The sequence below is a fragment of the Trichomycterus rosablanca genome, chromosome 7 (genome assembly GCF_030014385.1).
Source record: "Trichomycterus rosablanca isolate fTriRos1 chromosome 7, fTriRos1.hap1, whole genome shotgun sequence".
Taxonomy (NCBI): domain Eukaryota; kingdom Metazoa; phylum Chordata; class Actinopteri; order Siluriformes; family Trichomycteridae; genus Trichomycterus; species Trichomycterus rosablanca.
In genome coordinates, this window is record NC_085994.1 from 36,784,168 (window position 1) to 36,792,723 (window position 8,556).

Here is an 8,556-nt window from a genome sequence, read left to right on the forward strand (position 1 = left end):
TTTGATTTGGCAGTTTTTATACCGGATGCCGTTCCTGACACAACCCTCCTATTATCCGTGCTTGGGGCTGAGGACCGGTACTAAGGGTGCACTGATATACAGGGGTTGGACAAAATAACTGAAACACCTGGTTTTAGACCACAATCATTTATTAGTATGGTGTAGGGCCTCCTTTTGCGGCCAATACAGCGTCAATTCGTCTTGGAAATGACATATACAAGTCCTGCACAGTGGTCAGAGGGATTTTAAGCCATTCTTCTTGCAGGATAGTGGCCAGGTCACTACGTGATGCTGGTGGAGGAAAACGTTTCCTGACTCGCTTCTCCAAAACACCCCAAAGTGGCTCAATAATATTTAGATCTGGTGACTGTGCAGGCCATGGGAGATGTTCAACTTCACTTTCATGTTCATCAAACCAATCTTTCACCAGTCTTGCTGTGTGTATTGGTGCATTGTCATCCTGATACACGGCACCGCCATTGGATGCACATGGTCCTCCAGAATGGTTCGGTAGTCCTCGGCAGTGGCGCGCCCATCTAGCACAAGTATTGGGCCAAGGGAATGCCATGATATGGCAGCCCAAACCATCACTGATCCACACCCATGCTTCACTCTGGGCATGCAACAGTCTGGGTGGTACGCTTCTTTGGGGCTTCTCCACACCGTAACTCTCCCGGATGTGGGGAAAACGGTGGACTCATCAGAGAACAATACATGTTTCACATTGTCCACAGCCCAAGATTTGCGCTCCTTGCACCATTGAAACCGACGTTTGGCATTGGCACGAGTGACCAAAGGTTTGGCTATAGCAGCCCGGCCGTGTATATTGACCCTGTGGAGCTCCCGACGGACAGTTCTGGTGGAAACAGGAGAGTTGAGGTGCACATTTAATTCTGCCGTGATTTGGGCAGCCGTGGTTTTATGTTTTTTGGATACGATCCGGGTTAGCACCCGAACATCCCTTTCAGACAGCTTCCTCTTGCGTCCACGGTTAATCCTGTTGGATGTGGTTTGTCCTTCTTGGTGGTATGCTGACATTACCCTGGATACCGTGGCTCTTGATACATCACAAAGACTTGCTGTCTTGGTCACAGATGCGCCAGCAACACGTGCACCAACAATTTGTCCTCTTTTGAACTCTGGTATGTCACCCATAATGTTGTGTGCATTGCAATATTTTGAGCAAAACTGTGCTCTTACCCTGCTAATTGAACCTTCACACTCTGCTCTTACTGGTGCAATGTGCAATTAATGAAGATTGGCCACCAGACTGGTCCAATTTAGCCATGAAACCTCCCACACTAAAATGACAGGTGTTTCAGTTATTTTGTCCAACCCCTGTATGTCCCCTTATTGGCTAGGTTCATGTAATGTCATGCACCTTTTGTATTTGTGAACCCAGCCAGGGATTCAAACACCACACATGCTCACTTTATAAACAGAGGACTAATTAGTGCAATTTTACATGTTCTCACATGGCTTTCTTTGAGGGAACCATGTAATTCTTCCTTTTTGCCAAGTGTTTCCAGGTGCCTCTTGACCCTTCAAGACCCTGACCATGATAAAACGGGTACTAAAAATGAATAAGCTAAATGAATGAATTTAATGAATTCTATTTTTAGTACAAGGAAATATGTAGATGTGCTTGTCTGTGGTAACTAAACATACTTTATAGTGCAAGGACAAAGACCGCATTAAAAAGTGAGTATTGTTTTGGAGTATTGTTTGAATGGAATGTGTGTGTGTGTGTGTGTGTGTGTGTGTGTGTTGAAGGCTAATGATAGGTGACATGGTGATAATTATACTGAAATGCAGCATTGTTTGCCTGCTGGCACTTTCAGACACTTTCTGTCCACTATAAACACTAAACATTGGGCTGTGTTTGCTTTTTCATTCATACGGGCATTTTCTGACTGTCCATAATTAGCCTCGATCACTGTATCTATAGCGTGTGTGTGTGTGTGTGTGTCTATGACCAGACAGACAGACAGACAGTTTGACATCTAGTGAGTGCTCATTTCCCTCTCTGCCCTCGGGTAAGGAACACACCTGTCAGTCACACACACACACACACACACATGGCATGTTTTCTTTAGGCACGGCATTCATTAGGACGAGCAGGAATCTGTCTTGCATCATCTCATCCTGGGCTACTTTTTCTCTCTAAGGGGCTTGGTGAGCCTGCAAGCACCCTGAGCTCCACATCCAGATCCATCAGCCAAATTAAAGCTAATGAGTTGTCAGGGAAAGCACAGGCCTCCAAAACACTGGTCCATTCTCCACACACAACACACACACACACACACACACACAGAGCAGGAGAAGGTATACCTGTCTGAGTGTGTATATATACGTATGTATGTATATGTGTGTGTGCGTAAATGTAAAACTTTTTGAAGTGGCCTATTCAAAGCTCTGACTTGAACCATTAAATATGTTGGCGCAGAACCTTAAATAAGAGTTTTTTGCCCAAGAATTTGGCAGTTCTGCAAAGATAAGTGGACTAAGATTCCTGCACAGACATGAACGACACAAAAAATTATAAAAAGCACTGAGTTACAGTTTTTGCTGCTGAAGACTGAGCAACCAGCTATTAAGAGTACAATTACCACAGTAATATATATGTTGGGTAGCTTTCTCTCTGAAATAAATAAGAAACCCTTTGTGCTGACGTACGTTTTATTTTAAGTTTTATTACTAAACATTATAAAAGGATTAAAAATGGTGGAATCGTGGGTAAAAATAATACCTTGCTATTGTTAACCCATACATGAAACAGTGAGTGATCTTAATTTTGGAATTGTACTATTTTGTGTTGTTTTGTGAGCTAGTGTGATGTTACGGTAAGAGCCAGTAACAGCAGAACAGTGAGCGGTACCTGAGTTCTGAGGGTTCTAATCCTGGGCAGGGTTCACAAATACACAAATAGATGCATGGTGTTACGTGGTGTTACGTGAACTAAGCCATTGTGGGGGACACATCAGTGCATCATTAATACCGGTCCCAAGCCTGGATAAATAGGAGGGTTGTAACAACTGTGCCAAATCAAATATGCGGCCAAATGATCCACTGTGGCGACCCCTAACAGGAGCAGCCAAAAGGAGTAGATTAGTTTTGGTCTCGTCTTTGTCTTTTTTGCATTTTTCCCCCTTTCATCTTAATCTAGTCATTTCTAAATTCCCCCACCCTGACAAGGAGAGCCACAGACTAGCACGCACACAGTTGCCGACCACTTTTTTTCACCTGCCAGGAACAATGTCGCACAGAGAACAGTAATGCATACGGAGAGCCACACACTGCTGTCTGTGATATCAACCATTCCTACTACAGGAATCTTGACTAGCCAGTGCAAGCTGCAATTGCAGTATTAATAAGGAATCTTTCAGCTATTCCTCCCTCCAGACACAGTCAGTCGTGTTTTATGTGGTCACCTAGCTGGTCAATAGGTATTGGTCCTGACGGCAACACTAGCAATCAAGAAACATACTTAAGCCTGACAAAGAGCTGTTATTGCAGAACCTTCACTGCACCAAAACAAGAACCTTAAGTCAGATTTCATTCTGCTTAAAGTTTGTGTATTTCAGGAGCTTTTCAGAGCAAGTGGGCTATATTACATTAATATTAATAGTCACACTGTGGGTATGGACAGACAATGCAAAGTGCTAGAAGAGCATCAAAGGCCAAACTTGGCAAAAAAATCAGGATTAAAGGGAAGCTGAGGGGCAGAAGCTTGGATGGGGGCCAGCAGCCTCTAATGAGCAGAATCAACATGTATTAATTCCAATCTTCCGTCAAGCGGACAGATGTCTGAGCCGAGTGCAGGCTGTAGAGCAGCTAGATTTCAGATGATTAAGTTATTGGGGGAAGCATTGTAACCGAAGAGTCTTTTTACATTTGCTCATTTAACAGACGCTTGTATTCAGAGTCACTTACATTCATTCATTCAATTTAATGATTATATCATCCTGATCAGGGTTATGGTGGGTCCAGCACCTTTAGGAAACACTGACCACAAAGAAGGAATACACGAAAAAAAGTATGTAAACATAGAAATTACCACAGACTTGGACTCACTTTTGCATCTATAAAGGCCTTCACCTTTCTGGAAAGGCTTTGCTCTAGATTTTAAAATGTAACTTCAAGGACTCACTTTCCTTGAGCCATTTTACATTCAATTTTTTAAATCCTTTCCTTTAAGAGGGTAAGTGGACCCCAAGCATACCACTGAAATGCCCGCACACTATTACAGAACACCTGCAAGTCTTAAATCTGTGCTGGCCAAATTCTACCCACTTCACTTTTAAAGTGTTTTTTTTATTCGTGACGACACCAACGTTAATGTTTAATCTGGGAAATACGAACGAAGCAGCATTTGCGTATTCACTCCTCCACTTTAACTGATCGTTTCCTCGACATCCTGCTGTTGTCCGACTCTGAACCACTGTTGTCACTTTGAACCCAGGTAACACCATGTCCCAAGATTCCTTTCAGATGCTTTATTTATATCCGAGGCAGGAAATGTACATGTGGGACGAGATAGATTGCTTTCTGGACTAAATGTCAGCACTATAATTAGGCCATATTTAGTGCAGACACTGCAGGTCCTTCCATTTCCAACCGAGATGTACTGTAGTTACCTACAATTAACATTTAGATAATGAACATGTTGTAATATCTCCTTCTGCTCAAAGCGATCCTGAGTGCCAGAAAATCCCTTCACAACCGAAAGTGATGCGTAATTGGTGCAGTTTCTAAATTCAACAAAGTACAGTTTCTGTCGGGGACATTTACATTCATTCAGTTATTTAGTGAATGGTTTCATCAGATAACACAATTTTCATATATCTGGTCACCGTATATCTGGTGCTGCTGGCTATACTGTATAGTGCAGCCTAAAGGATGACCTAGTCTATTATGGACCGATGATGTCACGTCCCGTTTGAGTCATAAAGCTGACATGCACATTTCAGCTGGAGCTCTCAGTGTTCAGTGCTGACCCTTGGTCCCATTTTTCTCTTGCATATATGTTTGTGTGCCAGAGACTGTGGTTAACTTTCTTTAATTTAGAGTTTTCTTACTCCAGCCACTATAGAGCAAAATGTCAGCATGTTCCTGCTTCCAGCACATCAGATGAAGATCACCGGCTAATCAAAGAAGTCATCAAAGCAGGAAAATCTTAAAAGACGAACAAACAAGTTTGTGTTCCAGTTACTCAGCCATAGAAAAGAAATGGTTGCAAACTCATTAAAATCCCAAGACTGCCGAGACATAGACTATATAACCAGCAGTATGTGGACACCTTACCACGAGCTTGCTGGACATATCATTCCAGAATCATGTGCATTAAGGTGGAGTTGTCTTTCCTTTACGACTATAACAGCCACCACACTTCTGAGATGCTTTCCAGAAGATTTTATTATGTAACTATGAATTTGTGGCCATTGAGTAAACAGAGCAACAGAGTTTTGATAGGTCAGTCATTGATTTTGGATGAAAAAGCCTGGCCTGCAATCCATGTTCCAGTTTTTCTCATGGCTTTAGATCAGGGTTCTTTAGGTCACTAAAGTTTATCCACTCCAAACTTGTCAAACCATGTCTTTATGGGCTTTGCTTTGTGAACATGCGCACAGACATGCAGGAACACTAAGAAGCCTTTTCTGAACATCTGCCACAAAAATGAAAGTATTATTTTTTTTATATAGTTATTTGAGTTTTAGACACCTTCTTGCAATGGGTATGGTTAAATCACCTAAACACAATACGTAGAAAGTGGAGGGTGCGCATACTTCTGGCCATTCAGTGTACACGTTTCTTAGAAGTGTACAAAACTTTTGAAAACAGCTGGTCACCTCACAGTTGTTTCAGTAAAAAGTTCAGCATGAAGGATTATCTACAGTAGCCAAACTTCTGTAAACCCAGAACTGTGCGTTCATGCAAAGAGCAAATGATGGATCCCAGAACCTCTGCCAGTGCCAAGATGGCGTCATGATTGTGCAAGCCATGCGTCTCTGTGATGAAGCCTCATGGTAACAGCTTGAAGAACTGGAGATACATTAAGCGCTCGTGTTTTGTGATTAAAATTGTAGGGAACATCTGCTGTCCAGAACGCTCCACACAGCATCGTTAATGTGTTTGAATTCTGGGTAAAGTGGGTTATGTAGGCCTAGTTAGCCAAGTTAGACTTAGAAGGTGATTGCTTCTGTGTGTGTGTGTGTGTGTGTGTGTGTGTGTGTGTGTATTCTTAGACTGAAACAAAGACATAATAACGGGTTATATTTCTGTGGTCAGGGGCCTGTGTTTTGCTCCACAGCTAATGATGGCTCCAGAAACGACCAGTCTACAGCCATGAATTTTAGTTTTTGTGTTGTGTTGCAAGACCGTTTGGCTTTGTAAAGATGATTTACAGCTGCAGGCCTCATGGAGTGTAATGGACGGGATAGAAATCTGACTAAACTTGTATTCTGTGGCCCCCTGCTGTCTAAAGAGGCACCAATTCCCAGTTTGAAGAAGCATAATCATGACTTAAAGGCTTCCTTTTACTTTCAGGGTTTAGTGAAGGGCATGACTAAATTCACTTTGCTCAAAGACACAATTTGCCAGTGATAGGACTGGAACCAGTGATTACAGCATAGATACCACTGTCCATACTGTTTCACATAATGCTAATGTGCATAAAATCCAACATACTGATATTTACTATAACTTTCAATGTGGTGCTGTCAAGAACACTACATTTTTAATAACACTAACACAAAATTTGGAAGCTCCACCAGTACAAGCACTGTACTTCACTGGCTTCATGGACTGGGTTTTAATGGTCAAGCAGCCACACACAAGTCTTAGATCACAATGCTCAGTGCAAAGCATCAGCTGTAGTGGTATCAAACAATGGTCTGTCTTAATGCTACATAAATTGATATTCTAGAGAAATTAGTGGTTTAAAGTTTGTGGCAACCATTAAGGTTTCCTGTTTTAGCGTGGTGATGCCCACAAGAACAAAGCAGTCTGTATGAAGAAGTGGCTTACTGAGTTTGGTGTGAAAGAATAGAACTGGCTCCAACGGAGCCCTAACCAAGACCGCCTTTCACAACCTTTGGAATAAAATGGAATGGAATGTGAGCCAGGCCATTTTTATCTAGCGTTAGTGTCTAATCTCAGTGATGCACTTCTGGAATGGAAACTGATCTTTGCAGAATCTAGTTAAAACTAGTTGAAATGTTGTTTTTTGTAATAAAATACATTTAACACACTTAATAGAACACACACTGAACAGAGCACCAATTCACTGCATGGTGCATGGTGCATGCACAGTCTCACTTTTACTCACACATAGGGCCAAATAACAGCAGCCAGTTTACCAGTTTTATGTCATTGGAAGGTGGGTGGAAAGTGTCAAGAGGCAACACACAGAGACCTGGAGAGAACATGCAAGACTCTTCACAGCCAGTGACCAGAAGTGAGGTGTCAAAAAGCTCCAACCCACCAAGTCATGGACACCACAAGGCCTCAAAGGGAGTCCTGTGGTACCTGAAACGTGCACATCACCAACAGTTCACTAATTTCTGTGTAAGGCGGATTGTCCTACATCTGGCTACACCTGTATCCTGGTACCATCTCTTCTGTGGGCAGATGATGAACATGTGCCTGGCTGTCCATTTGACCTTGGAGAAAAAAGGATTTATCTGACCAGTCGATCTTCTTCCATTGCTCTGATGTCCAGTTCTGATGTCTGCGTGCACATTGTAGTGACTTTCAGAGGTGGGCAGGAATTAGCATGGGCACTTCTTCTGGCCTATGACTTTGCAGTCTCATACACAGAAGGGCTTGATGTCCTGTCTGTTGTACCACATTCACCTCACCAACAGCATTAAAATTACTTGCAGTTTAAGCCACAGTAGCTCATCTGATGGTTGGTTCCAGATGCCATAGCCTTCATTTCTTGTGACATCCATTAATCTTGTCTGCCCAACAACCTCCTGTGAGCACTCCTTTCTGTTTTGGAAATACTTCAACCCAGTCGGCTAGCCATAACAATTTAATCCTTATCAAAGTCACTCAAGTCTTATCTGCTGCATTATGAGGTTTTTATATGGATTCAGACCATTTTGTTTGCTGTTACACCTTCAAGAAGCTTACTTTATGTGAAATTTGAGCAAATGTTCTAAAAACAACTGTTACACCCGTGAATACACAACTTGGATTATTACATCACTATATTTAAAAATATTTCATATTAACCCGATCAGAATTGGCACACCATAATGTCTACATAGTTTTAGCCATGTGGTGGCTGTTATATTAGATTTATTCACCTGGTCAGGGTTGCAGGGTGAAATAAAGACAAAAGTATACTCTCAACAGGGCAACAGTATTTTACACCTACTGGCAATCCCAGGTTTTCAGAACTTACTCAAACAGCTGCCCTGGCGTACTGCCCCTGTTTCAGGTCATGTATTCATTTCTTTTCAATAACCACTTGACCCTGGTCAGGTTTAGTGGGTCTAGTGGCACTATACATGATACAACCTATACATGATGCCTTTCTACTGCAGGGTA